Source organism: Nipponia nippon, unplaced genomic scaffold, assembly GCF_047370975.1.
Source record: "Nipponia nippon isolate SJK-2023a ecotype South Korea unplaced genomic scaffold, ASM4737097v1 scaffold_4, whole genome shotgun sequence".
Taxonomy (NCBI): Eukaryota; Metazoa; Chordata; class Aves; order Pelecaniformes; family Threskiornithidae; genus Nipponia; species Nipponia nippon.
In genome coordinates, this window is record NW_028262358.1 from 34,898,224 (window position 1) to 34,912,866 (window position 14,643).

A 14,643-nucleotide genomic window follows, 5' to 3' on the forward strand; every position below is an offset into this window, starting at 1 on the left:
ATCAGACCTTCAGATCACATCCTCAGATGCCACTAATTCAGCAGGACAGTGAAAGAAAAACGCCAGGAGGGACCTCCTAAGGAGGTCCTAAGTAACTCCTGAAGGAGTTACTGTCACGTTACATTCTGGACAGGAGAGCCAGAATGGTACAGAGAAAATTATCCCATGCTGTGGTCTTGCTGCCACTGTCCGAGGGACCAGATTCTCAAGATGTATGAATGGGCCCTTCGTATCACAGTCATTTAAATGCATGAGCTGAGATTCTGTCCCAAGATCTTCCTCAGCTGTTTTACTGACCCATTCTTAGCTTGATCTACTACATTCCTATCACATGGAGGGATTAGATTCTGCAAGGAGAGGATGCAGAAATGTAATGTGCGTGCACCATGAGCATCACTGGCTTTTCTCCACTATGGATAGCAAAGCTGCCCCACAGAAGGCAAGTATAGGGTCTCTTCTGCTGAGACTTCAAAGAAAGCTCTGAACTATCCCCCTCTGCCTCCTTGAGACAGACAGCAGCCACCCCAAGTCATCTAATGGTTTACTCGAAGGATGGAGTGGGGCTGAGGGCAAGGTTTTTCCCCCTACTTAGTTTGGGGACATCTGAGTCTGGGTCAGAGAATGGAGGGAGGTGGAGACAAGAAACCAACCCCTCTGGCTGCGGGCGAAGGGATCCAGCAGGTACTCATCCCTTTCCCCTATGGATGGAGTCCCATGTCTGGCGCTGGGTAGGTAGAGAGGAGAGATCACCGTTAAGTCAAACTTGGCATGGACATCACAGCTCCCAGGAGAGGCATCAGCTCGGTGAAGAGTGTGATAATACAGCTTTTAACAAATGGTTCAGGAAACAATTCTTGTTTTAAACAAACACTCCAGCCAGATCAGACAGAACTGCTTCCAGCACAGTCTGGCTCTACTGTGCTCTGGAAATCACACCTCCTTAAAGGCAATTGGAGCCACTTACCAAAAAATTAACTTACTTAAATTTTCTTTTGAGATGTGAGGTTCTCGTAACAGTAACCAATGATCCCAGTAAATGCTTCAGAGTACTTCAATCAGAGTGATATAGGGTGCTAGTCTTTATATATAGCTATCCATGCACTGTTCAGAACTACAAGTGACAGTCTCTCAATTCAGAAAGAGTTGCACACTTTACGCAGTAATTTCATATATGACCTGATCTTGGCAAAGAACAGGAACTGATCAGTGACGGGATTAGTGGTTGCTTACATCCAAATAATCATGATTTGACTGTACTTGCTACATTTATGCAAATTAAATCCAAACTCAGTACTACATGTGCATGGCAAGAATGTGGATACTTAGGACAAGTTCTGTGAACCTGAGGCTGGTTAGAAGAAAGAATTTCAAACAAAAAAAAAAAATAGTAGTCAGGAACTTGTTTAGGGACATGTTGATGGTAACTCTGTGAAATGAACTGAGGGATTCTTGAACTTACCAAGGAAATCAAATTGCGAAATGGATGAGGACATTGGCATGAAGAAAATGGGGTGGGAAGTTATATCCCTGGAGAAAATAACAGGGATAACTGCACAATAGGTACTGGATTGTGCATTCTTCTAGCAAGTCTCATTGGTGACTGTAAATGGGGAAATTCCTGATTCAACATCACATGGAGCAGCACAGAGAGCAGAAGATTTGGGGGACCCTTGGCAAGGAGCCAAAGAAGAGCAAGGTTCAAATGACCTACCAGCAATCCCTTTAGCCCCGTCAGTGACAGAACACAAAGATGAACTAACTACTGGTTAGCTGAGGGAGGTGATGTTGAACGTCTGGGTTTTGCAGGGCACTAGGTCACATCCCCTGTATAAACAGGATGACAGGCATATTGCTGGTGAGGAGGGAGAACTAATCTTCCTAGCCTGAGTCTAGCAGCAATCAAGGCATTACACAACGCAAGAACTGTGGGTTAAGGAACTACAAACAAGCTTGGCATGTTGCAAAATGATTTAATCGTGTGACAAAGAATGTGAAGAGAAGACGTTTTCCATTTGCTTTTATGTAGACTTTAGGCGTCTGGGTAGCAGGCAAGAGGAATTGGAAATTCTCATTAGTGAGAAGAAATGTGATATAATCAGCATTACTCAAATCTGCTGGTTTCAATTTGCATGATCGGAATGTTAAAATAACTGGTTATAACCTGCTTAGGAAAGATAGAGTCGGTGAAAATGGACCGTGTGAATCATGCCATAAAATCAGACCATAGAACAGGAATTACTCCACCACCTCCATGAGAAATGCATGAAAAGAAAGACAGTGTTGCAGGGGACTTCCGTATGCTGGAAGCTCCAGACAGCCACTGAGAAAGCATCCTGATTTGGGGAAAACTATAGGCTGTTTTCTAACACAAGGAGTCATCATATGGTAACTCTTCTGGACTTCATTCTGACAAAGATGAATTAATTACTGGGCTGAGAGTTGACGGTTGTCAAGGGAACAGTGAGGATGACCTGATTATATTCAATATGGGCAAATAGAGGGCTGTCCCTAACATTTATATGTGCACTGGGACTTCAAAAGAGCTAATTTCTCAAACCCAAAGAAAATTAGGAATTAACTTGATTGTGGGGAAAAACTGAGACAGGAAAAAACATGAATGAAAGTAGGAATATCCAGGAAAATTGTATTAAATGGCCAATAGCTGCAAGCCTACAAAAAAGAGCTACTGCAATATTAGACAAAAGCTTTGTGGTAAAGTTGAAAGTAGCAATAAGGAATTAAAAAAGAAATTTCAGTAAACAAATGAGAAAAGAATGGATTTTTAAAACTTCAGAGTTTTAAAACTGAAGATTTTAAATGGTAAGAGGACCTAGAGGAAAATACACGGCCAGTAGGACTCAAGGCAACTAGAAGGACATTTTCAAAAGGATATTCAGAACAAAGGAAACTGCAGTAATCACTTAGGCTCATTACTGGATGAAGATAGTAAAAGCAGTAATGATAACATGAAGAGGCAGAAGTGGTTCAGTAAATATTCCTGATTTGGTGTTAAACGTCTTTGGAAGTCAAACGGCTATTAAAAACAAAGCATTTTTAAATCAGCAGACCTAAATAATCTGCTTTCAGGAATCATAAAATTGTTAGCCGAGACCTGTTGGGATTAATTTTGAAAGCATTTTGTGAAATGGGAGATTCCAGAAAACGGAAGGAACATTAGCACAATGCCAGTTCAAACAGGGCAAGCTGGATGAGCAAGGTAACTATAGATCACTTACCTGAACCCCAGTCCAAGCAAAATGGAAAAACTGACATGGGACTCTACTGATAAAGAATAAAAGGACAAAAAAAAATAGCAATTAATTCCCATAGCATGGTATTGTGGAAAATATGTCTCATTGAATAAATATAATAGTGCTCTTTTGAAGAGTTTACAGGAATGGCCAGTAAAGTCACTAGTCAACTGCTACATGATAGTCCTTGATGAAGTGTCTTCCTTAGCACCGCCTAACAGCCTGATTACGAATTAGCATAACCAAACATCAGGAAAGCACAGGTGAAATGACATGAAGAACAAAGTGATTGACAGATTTAAAGCAGCTGTCAACAGAGAGCTCTTGCTGAAGGAGGATGTGTTGCTGGTGAGAGCGGTAGTAGGCTCTGTGCTAGTCAACATTTTCATCAATGAGCCAGAAGCTTGAAATTACCACTGGTAATCATTTGTTGATGACACAAAGATTGGCAGATGGGTAAACAGTGCTGAAGGCATAGCAATGACACTGCCTGACTGTATCACTTGATAAATTAGGCCCTTCAAACAACATACGTTTAATGAAGCAAATGCTAATACATGCACCTAGGAACAGGGAACGCAAGTCTTTCATACAGCCCAGGGATGACATTCTGGAAAGGGATGATTCTGAAAACAATTAAGAGGGAGAAGAGGACAACTGAACTTACCAAGTCTAGGGCTCTCTTAGGGTTAATACAATCCCTTGAGACATAAAAAGGCTCATAGAAGAAGGCAACCTTTCCATGGTACTGCTGAAAAAAATGCCAGCATGCTGCAGTCAATTCTGCTTGCAGTTTTTAGAAGATGCTTGAACTTTGAGGGAGGGTGCTTATAAAAGAACCACATAGAAATCTCTATGGATGTAGGAAATTTTCTTATAGAGTGTGACTTAGAAAAGAAAAAAAAACTAGGCTGCAAGGGACTGCTTCAGGCCACTCAAAGCAGGACCAACTTCAAAGCTAGCAGGTTGCTCAAGGGCTTGTCTGCCCAAGTTTTGAAAATCTCTGGCAATCTCCAATGCTTTACCACTCTCCACAATGAAGACTTCATGTTCAGTCAGAAAATGCCCTTGCTGCAACTCCATGAGTACCCCTCCATGAGAAGTCTGTCTCCACCACCCATTAGATAGTGGAAAACAGCAAGCAGCTCCCCCTTAACCTTCGCTTCTCCAGGCTGAGCAATCCCAGTTCCCTCAACCTTTTCTCACACACCATATATGTCCCAGCTGCCAGCTATTTTAGTGGTCCTCTGCTGGATTCTCGCCAGTTTACCAGTATCTTTCTTGTACTTATGGACCTCTATTTGTTTTGCCTATCTAAAGCCAGAGTGAGAGAAGATTTAAAGACATGAGGCCTCTGTAAGCCAGAAGGAAAGGAAGATCAAGGATCTACAACTGAAAGCTGAAGCCAGATAAATTGGATTACATTGTGGGTGCTTAGCTACTAAGCAGCCAGTGCAGGTGCTGGATTCTCTAGCTCTTGATGTCTTCAAATCAAGGCCAGATGCTTGTCTGGACATTATTCTTCAATCAAACAGCACAATCTTGCCTGGGCTCAAGGCAAGGCTAACAAGACATGAAATTGTGAGTTGGTGATATGTGAACTGCAGGACCCAGCTGCCTCCAAACTATGAATTGTTTTTGGAATAGTGCTTTCAAGGTCCAAACCATTGTAAATTCACAAAAAAAAAAAAAAAAAAAAGCACAGACTGACTCATGGGAGAAATAAAATAAGCAAAGAAGAAACCAAATATACTGTATATCGGACAGGAGAAAGAAGTTTGTAACAGTGAATGTCCCTGATTGCGTTTTCCCTAGCTGGACACTCACTGGACTTCTGGGGCCTGTGTCTCAGGAGGCTTTCTTGGCCTCTCAGAAGAAGATCCTCCAGCTGAATAACCTTTGGCCCTAAGGATCAGATGCCCAAGACATTCCAGTTCCTTAAAAATACTGTCTCTCTAATCAAAAGCATGTGATTGGCTTGAGGCCACAGTTTGCAATTTCAGGGATACATAATAGATATAAGTACACAGAGGTATGCTTTGCACAGAGATTTTGGGCACCATTTGTCTTTATTCAAATGGTAGAAGTGGCATATTCAGGCTTCAGAAGACAAATTCCTGAAAGGAGCACCTTCCCTTGTTGCTCACTCACAGGGCCATGAAGTGAATCTGTGTCAGGTTAGACTCTAATCTCAGATTCAGGAGATTTACAGACTCAGTCAGTGGAAAGAAGAGTTGATGTGATTTACCTAAGCTTCTGTGACGCATTTGGCTTGGTATCACACAATATTTTTATTAAGGAAATATGTAATACAAGGCACCCTTGAAACGATTAACAGTCAACTAATAGGTAGGGTTTCAAGTGTCATTCTAAATGGGGAGCTGTTTCTCACCTACTTCCTGCAGAATTCCCCCAGACTTCAGCTCTAGACTCTCTTTTTATTGATGGCCTGGAAGAAGACATACCTCCATCAATAATAATAATTAATAATAAAGTCTCATCCAGCCTTAGAGAGGTGTGACATATGTGTTAGGCATGACAAATTGCCCCCTAAAAAAGCCTATATTTCTCCAAAGCTTAAAGGGAGGCCAGAAAGCCAGCTCAGACCAGAGGTGTAATTTTAGGTAGCTAGTTAGGCTAGGTGGATCCCACGCTTAGACGTTGAGTTGACACTTATGGTGAGATCCACAAAAAAGACAGGAGTGTTTTGATCAACATCTTTAGGGGAAAAGAAATTTGACAATTATCCACTAGACTGAAAAGCCTGTGAAGACAAAGCAAGATTTTATATCTGGTAAAGAAAGAGGCAAACTAGAAGCGAGGCAGCAGTCAACTAGCTACTGGGGCCATGCACTGAAGGTTTTGATGAATTCTCTGCCATGGATAATCTTTGAATCAAACCGTCTGTTTTCTAAAGGCTCCTCTGTAATCCAAGCAAGTGTAAATTCAGGGTTGCTCTAGTAGCTTGTGGTATGTGTGAGTTAAAACTAAATGATCCCCTTCTGACCTTAAAAACTTAAGAGTGTCTCTATGCCATACCTGCAAGTTCTGCAGTTCTTAGCTTTGGAAGGGGTGTCCTTCTTCTGAAGTTTTTATTGAAGGGATAAGAATGTAACTGGGCTGTTTCTCATGACCTGGCAAGCCACGTTAACTCATGATGTCTCTGAAGAGGGCGTCTTTTTGTCCAGTGGTAGTGACTAGAAGCAGAGATGGCTGTATAAACACAACAGTTTGACATTGCCTGTAGTATGATTTTCTGTTTGACATTTTTGAGACTAAGTTGTACCTGCTTTGGCTGGCAGATTGCTGTCTGGGAAAGGGGAATTGGAGGCTTCGTCAAAATGTAGAGCAAGAAGCACCCAGGCCAAAATGCAGTCTGTAGGCATGGCAGGAGGAAGCAGGGCATTTTATATGGAAGTTTAGAGCTCTGCTAATTTATTGTCTGGTCTTGTGCTTCCTACTCAACAAACAGGTGGCTCTAAGAGCTCTTCCATTGAAGGGTCACTGCAGAGATTTGGTACAACTCTCCAGGAGAAAGGCTGAGCATTACTGGAGTTTTCCTTAACAAGTCCTTTGCTAGTGCAAGAGAATAGAGAATGAGCAATAGCTTACACCAGTCTTGCTTTCTTGTACTTTGTGCTTGTGACTTTTGATTCTTTTTTACATTAGTTACAGGTCCTTTTCTAAAGGACTATTTTCAGGATGTTAGGAGGCGTCCCATAGTCATACTATGTCTTATGTGTGGTGGTGCAGAGAGTACATGTGTTCCTACTGGAGAAGGCAACAGTTGTCTAGCTGTTGAATGGTAGACTTGATGACCAGAAAGACGCTATTATGCTCCAGCGCCCTGGTGAGGCCCCCCCTTCCCAGGGCAGGCATTCCAGGCTGCAATCTGACTTTCCCCTGCTGAGACGGTTGCTGAACCAGCCCTTATCTCAGAGACATTCTGGTATGCTGTAGAATCAAATATATCGGAGAAATTCAATCAGCTAGAACAATAGGTTTGCATTGCTAGCTTGAACCTGTGTGTTGGGAGGCAGTGATTCAATACATAGTACTATGGAGAACCATGCAAGGAAACCAGTACCCAGTGGTTTACACACAACAGGACTAGCTACACACACCTTTTATTTCCCACTTCATGTTAAAATTCAATCTTCCTTCTATGAGAACAAGCATATGCATTCTTACTCTGTCATGGCCACTCCACTAGGCTATTCAGCAGGACAAATTCAGAATAGTAATAGCTGGAAAATAACCATTATATCCTGAATTTGCACAAAACTGTAAGCTCACTCTGCAAAGAGGTGACTTTGTTTTCCCCTCAATCTGGTTTTGATGTTCTCTTTCTCCTTCCTTTTATGCAAAGCTCTCCACCCCAGAAGGCAGGCAAGCAGCCAATCCACCTCTCTGCCCCACTCCAAAATAAATGTTAGATGCTAAAGAACGCACAAAAGGGAACTGTGAAAGGGTTTGTAAAAAGGGTTGCTGTTTTGGTTTTTTTTTTTTTCTAATTTTGAGAGGTTTTGTGTGTTTTCCACAGTGCACACTACTTTGTTCCACCGAGGTTCCTAAACTGTGGCTCAGCCTGACCATCTGACAGGTCAGAGGACATCTGCCACACAGATAGACCTGATGGTACAGTAAAAATGTCACACGCCTTTCCTCTGCTACATTCCTCCTCTGATGCAAACAACATACCGTGGGCTGATAAAACGAGGACTGCGTTGAGAGATTTGTCCAAAATATTGGATACCTCTGTGGTAGATCTGAAACCTTGCTTGTCAGATCCATATCCAGGGTGATGCAGATCTGGCATAGCTCCACCCAAGACCAGATTCTCAGCTGGAAAAAACCCCTTTGCTGCAGCAGAACTAAAATGATTTACAGCAGCTGGGGATATAAGCCTACAGCACACAAAATGGTGTGTGTACACATTGGATGCTCTGCTTGCCCTGTTCAATCCAGAGAGTCTTTGCTCACTGGCGGTTATTCACTGGCCTCTCTTCCTTTCCCTGAACTGGTGCATCTCACTGTTCCATGTCCCAGATTTATGCCATTATAAGAAGCCTGGGAATTATTGGGCTTGAGTGGTGATTGTTACTACTCTTACAGAGATGCAGCCCGAAGAGCCCGCATTAGGAACACCAGCCCCTCAGCTAAGCAGGCACCATCACAGTGCACAGCCAGGAGAAGATGTGGAGTCCCAGTAGCACAACTTGTTTCCCAATGCGCTCCACAGAGGTGCCACCGAGGCTATGGTGCAGAGCGTGTCGTCCGGGGTGGGACGTATGTGCTCCACACAGCCCCTCCGAGCTCAGAGAGGCTCTTGCAACGCTGATGTTACAGTCGTATCTGTGGATGGTCAGTGCCTGGATGGCTCAGATCCAGGCTCCCTCACGAATAAAGCATGTGGAGATACTGAAACTCCAGCTGTTGTGCCCAAATTCCACTGTCTGCTGCAGGGAAAGACAGATTGCTCACAAAAGGGCAAGTGTGAGTGACTGGCCACAGAGATCTGTTCTCCCCAATCCATCAAATATTTCCATGTGCTCCATTCCAAAATATTGGTGTGCCAAGCCTTGGGAGCTTTATATTTAGCAAGGATCATAAATCACAGATGCAGGGGGCAGCTTCTGTAATGTTTCCTGGCTTATCAACTGTACTACTAATAGCTCAGAGGGGCTTGTAAATTGGACTGTGAACACCACAATGCAAGCAGGAAAACAACGCCATTTACCTCTGGCGTAGGCTGGGAAGTGCTTTCTAGCGACAAGTCCTCTAGGCCCTGTCAGGAACCTCCTGGCAAGGCTCCCAGGGGGCTGTGAGATGTCAGTGAAACAAATGGGACCCCACCAATTCACAAACCTGAGGGTTCATGGATTTCCCTGGATTTGCACTGAGGATCTGGGCGTAGGCTCCCTGTTACTGCTGCATCCAAAGGGGAGCCATCGGGCAGAAGAAGAGGGGAGATGGAGGGGGTGAAGGGGGCTTCTGGCGTTATTTCAGCTTCACTGTAGTCTCCGTAGACACAAGGGCATGCCAATATACCCCAGAGGTGCACAGAGGTTTGCCACAGCACATGTCCTAAGGCAGAAAGTGATAAAAAAGTCAGAGGGCTGGTCTCTTTCTTCTTTTTCTTTCCTCTTCGTTTTGTTTGTTTTCTCAGCTAAGAAGCCTCACACAGGTCCTATTCTTTTCATTGGAAAGTGGCTTGTAAATTCAGCATTTTGGATAAATAGCCTGAGAGCATAGGAACACTCTTGTGAACGGCATCAGCCTTCCCCTGGCTCGGAAGGTCATCAGCCTTCCCAGCACATTCAAAAGCGATCCACTGGTGTGCTATCGCAAGGAAGGTTTGAGGCCTCCCCCTTTGTAATTCATTGTTTTATGCCTCTGAATAACTCAGTGTTTGATTTAATAATAATGCTTTTTATTCCTGTAGTTCCATCCATCTAAGGACCAAGAATTGGTTTACCAACATCAAAGCATCTGTCCTCTTGCATTGAATTTTGACATCAACTGATTTTCTTAGAATCAACATTCTGACAGATTTTCCCTCTAGCAGCTTGTCCTGGCCTTCAAAAATTCTTTTAAGCAGAATCTGAGAACGGCTTTCCTGCTTTCTTCTTGAGTTCACAGCAAAACGTGCCAAAAGGGAGAAAGTAAGCATCCAAAACAATGACAGTAATATGCATGAGGTCCTGCCAAATGCAAGGAGTGAACAGCCTGAAGGAGATAACCAAATACTTGCTTATTCACAGGGCTTGTTCACTAGTGGCCAGATTATAATTTTAGCAATAGGAGGTACCCAGTTTTGGACAGATGGGATCTGTGAGCTGGCATGTCCCTCCCAGAGCTTCATTGTGACCCCATGCGGAGAAGCACTCGCATCACTGAAGCACACACAACTGTACCCGGCCTGAGGGTCTGCCTGCTAGGGCTGGCTTCACAGGAGCTGCACCGTGGGAATACAGTGCCACGATGTTATTGCATTCAGTTATCTCAGAATTAAGCAAAGGCTCAGTTCTCTTGAAGTCCTTTGGGAAAACTGCCTTTCCGTAATTTCCCAAGTCTCTGGAGTTTTTCTGACTTCTCCCTCTTGCCTAAGCTCTGTTTCACCCCACGGTCCAGCCAGGGCCATCAGTGGAGCTTTTCTAGGTATTAATGCACGGGTGTTCTTTTGCAACTGACTGCAATAATCCCCCTGGACCTGAGAAAACTTGCCTGTGGTCTGTTACAATAAGGGTTTTGTCAAGCCTGTTTTCCTTTGTTCCTTTAATTGTGCCCAGTCCTTACCTTATTTTAGAGCTGGCTGTCCACAAAGCAGTAGCATCCGCAGTACAAATGTCTACAGGGCAGGGCTTCTTTGTCTGTAACGTACCCAAATATCACACTGCTGGCAAGCTGACAGGACTGCACACTCTGGATACCCTTCTATTGTGCAATGGGATTTTACTCCATTTACTTTCCGTGAACTCTGTTAACATTATGCAGGGCTCTGTTTGCACTCCTGTGTCTATTTTAAAATGACACACCTTGTGGACTTCTGTCATTCAGAATTTTACAAATACTTCACCTTTTTTATGACATGTTGACTGTCGAAGCTAACAACAACACTTTGTCATAGTTTTCTCCTTCTCTGTTGCCTCTGGCGGAGCTTATTTAACTCTTTCTGCAGTAATTAATCCCTCCTTTGCAGCCTTTCCTCACCACAAATCTAGAAAGACATCTACCACACACCTATGATCGTATAAATCTTGCTCTTCTAATCCTTCTTCACTGCAGCCATGTTTTGCCACCGATGTCTTTCCCGTGGCCACCAGCTTTTCTGGATTTTATACTCTCAGCCCATTAGGCAGGGTTTCTTATCTATATCATTTCTGTGAAGGGAACCTTAGGAGTTTGGACCCCGCGGTGCTGAGACCTGTGTAAAAACAGTCTGGAACAGTGGTCCCTGATCCAGGACAGCTAACAAATCTTTTTTGGCTCATGTTATGTTTTAATGCCTTGACATTACTTAAAAAAATAAATTACGGTGACCAGACCAAAAGCTTCCACTAGAGGCATTTCTCTGGGTACCTCCTGCCCCTGTATTTATTAGAGAGCACAGTTTCATATTGCTGAATGTCTTTGGGCTGTCAGAAGAACAACCTGTCATTCACAGCCTAACAAAAGCAAGAAAATGCTCCTCCTACACTGTATTAAATGACGTTCTGTGTTTACAAGCCAGGACAATCACATAATGGAGACAGTTATCCTCTGTCTATTGAGACTTCTTCTCTGGGATGCTATGCTCCTGCCACCCACAAACATTTAAAAAACACAGCTCAGGCACTCAAAAACATAAATCTGGGCAGAAATTGCAAGATTTCAGAAATATGTTTGGTAGGGAAGAATTTTCTTCATTCTGATGCTGATATCAAGTATTCAGACACACCAGGTTCAACGTATTAAACTTTTTTCTGGAGCTTCAAGCATTACAAACATGCATTTAAGTTGAGGCAATCTCATGATTTAGCATTGCCTGATAATACACCCAGTGCCTTTTGATGATATAAAAGGAGCTGCTGGAGGGATGGAAGAGGGTGATGTCAGCCTCAGGTAAGATGCGTTTAACAAAGCTGGTAATAGCCCAAACACTCTGTAGACAAAATCTCTCTTGAGGGTTGGGGGAAAGGAAGCAGAACAAGTCAGTTCAGCCCTAAAGCAGGTAGCAAGGCAGAAGGATTTCTTCCAATATCTGCCCACAGTGCCTTAGCTCTAGTTCCACAGCCACGTTACCTCCCCGAGAGATACCTATTTCATTTGAAATACTCCGAGGCAAAGGAAACGGTGGTCACTGGGTACAATCACCAGCAGCCCTGCATGATGTTTAAAGGCCAGAGCTGACCCCATAGCTTCATGGAGGACCTTGCCAGGGTGCACAGAGGAGCCCACAGGCAAGGCACAGCAGGTAAGCCTTGGAGAGGGGAGGTGGAGGAGAGGATGAGGCCAGGGCAGCTAGCCCCAGCCCTTTAGAGGCTGCTAGCCCCACTCCAGCTCCCTGCTCTGGATTCTGCACTGTGCAGTGCCCGGCCCCCGGGTTGAAGGCCTTGCTTGGCATCAGATGCCCAGAGGCACTGCATGGCATATTAAGCATCATGTAGGCATGTGATCCTAAGTCGCTGGCAGCATCCCAGCAGACTCATATTCCCATTGCATTCCTTGGATATCTCCCAGCCGCTGACTTGAGAAAGTCACTAACCTTAGTATGCTTCGTTGTTCTGGCGGGGTGTCTCAGTCCAGAGGGTGTCTCGTGATCTCTACTGACCACTGCGTGTGCACTTGTGCAGGTCAGCCCTGGAGCAGATGGATAGCTCTCCGTGGCATGCACTGGTCCCTAGCACCCACCACCAGGAACCAGCACTGTGGTGCGGCTGGACGAGTCTTTCCAGCCAAAGCATGTCATCATCATTCCCACTAAGATGTTCTCCCAGGAGTGAGGAGAGGGGCAGTGGGCAGTCTAACAGGGTTTGAGCCCTAGTATGAGCAGAGTTTGGAGAGTGGATCGCTTGGGGAACTAGAGCCACGGGAGCATGCTAGCAGGAGCTGGCTGACAGGCAAATTGTCGTCTCCTCGGGGCAAGCAGTGTTTATTCCCCACGCTGCCTGCAGTCCTCTACTCCTGAAAGCATGAGGTGCCTCAATACTATAGCAAGGGCAGTGACAATACAACCAAGACATGATTTCTCCTCTTTGGCCGTCAGCGGGGTTGGCCTGGCAATGTGGACACATTAGCCAGAATGCTTTTTAGGGTCTGTTTGCCTTGGACTCAAAGCCACAAGCACTCTTTGTAGCCTGCGGCTCTGCCACACAACAGTCCACACGCTTTTTCTCCCTGGGAATCTGGGCTGCTGATGTATCCAAGATCCTTCCCCAGATGTCTTGCCAGCATCCACACCCTTATGCCAGAGCACTTATTCAAATAGGAAATAATCAGGCATGGGTCCTGGACTGCTGCCGAGGCACAGGTCTGCCACTCTGCAGATAGGGCCTGAGGGTTTCTCTTAAACTCAGCTGCAGAAGAACAAAACACCTGAATATTGTCCCACTCATCTTTCCTCCCCTGGCTCTGAAAAAAGCAGGGATGATTTTTTATTATTCATCAGACCGAATAGGCCAGGGCAACCCGGCACTCTGTGCTAGGAGATATCTCTGAGGATGGGAGAAAGGGAGCAGAACAACCAAGCCTGGTCCCAAAGCAGGCAGCAGTGCTGAGGGATGAGCATGGCCAGGGCAGCTGTGCTCAGCGTCTCACTAGGCATGAGACACTGGCAGGGCTCCTCTGCAGTGGGAGCTGTGCAGCCGTGCTGGTAACTCCCCATTTGGAGATTGCTTCTGAAGAGCAGGTCTGTGTTTAAGGTAGACCAGTGATCCCACGTGCTCACCAGTGGCTGTGTGGGGGATCTGAGGGCAGTCTCTCACCTGCACGTCCTGTGGTCTCAGTGCAGCAGGTGGGTGCCGTGTGCTGTGAGATGGCCAGAGACTGTGAAGGGACACCTCCTGCCTTTGGTCACAGCTGACAGACAGGGAACTGCTGAGCCCAGATGTTGGACCAACAAAGAATCGGAGAAGGGGAGTTCTATTTACTTGAAGGATGGAGAGGAGGAGATGAAGACCGCAGCAGTGAGAAGACCCAAAGAGGTTCAGTGACAAGCTGCCAGGGAGAGAATGTTATCCTCAAATCTGACACAACAGCATGGTTGCTGCCATGAAATACCAGCTTTCACAGCTCAGGGAAGAGGAGAACTGTCAGCTAGAAAGTCATACAATCAAAACATGGGTCTGATGGGGAAGGGAAGGAAGGTGCTGTACAGACAACACAAGATTTACAGAAGTATACATCAAGATTGCTTGATAGACAGATTTTTGGATGAAGAAGATGAAGAATGCCTGAAGAAGAGACTGTGGAAAACACCAGCCAGTGGAGGAGGAAGAAAGGCTTGCTGGAGGGCAGGTGGGTACAGACAACTTGACCAGTTGCTCACACAAGAACAGAAGCAATGACAACAGAAAGGGACACAAACCCTCTGGTGGTGCAAGAACCAGAGCCAGGACAAGAACCGGCTGACTTAGGTTGGGATGATGGACCACTTTTAGCTCTTCATCATTTCCTATTATCTAGCAATTTTATTTGTACTGACTTGGGTTAGGAAGTTAGGAAATGCTTCTCTTTTTCAAGCATTATTGCATTTTTATGAGTTATTAATGAAATGACTGTAGGCTCCCATGTGTCTGATACTATTAAACTCTTCATAAGCTTAGAGAAGCGGGCCAAGGTTCAGTGACATTCAGACTACAGGGGGTACCAGAGATTTCTCCCTTGCCTCTTTTTTAATGTACAATAAGTA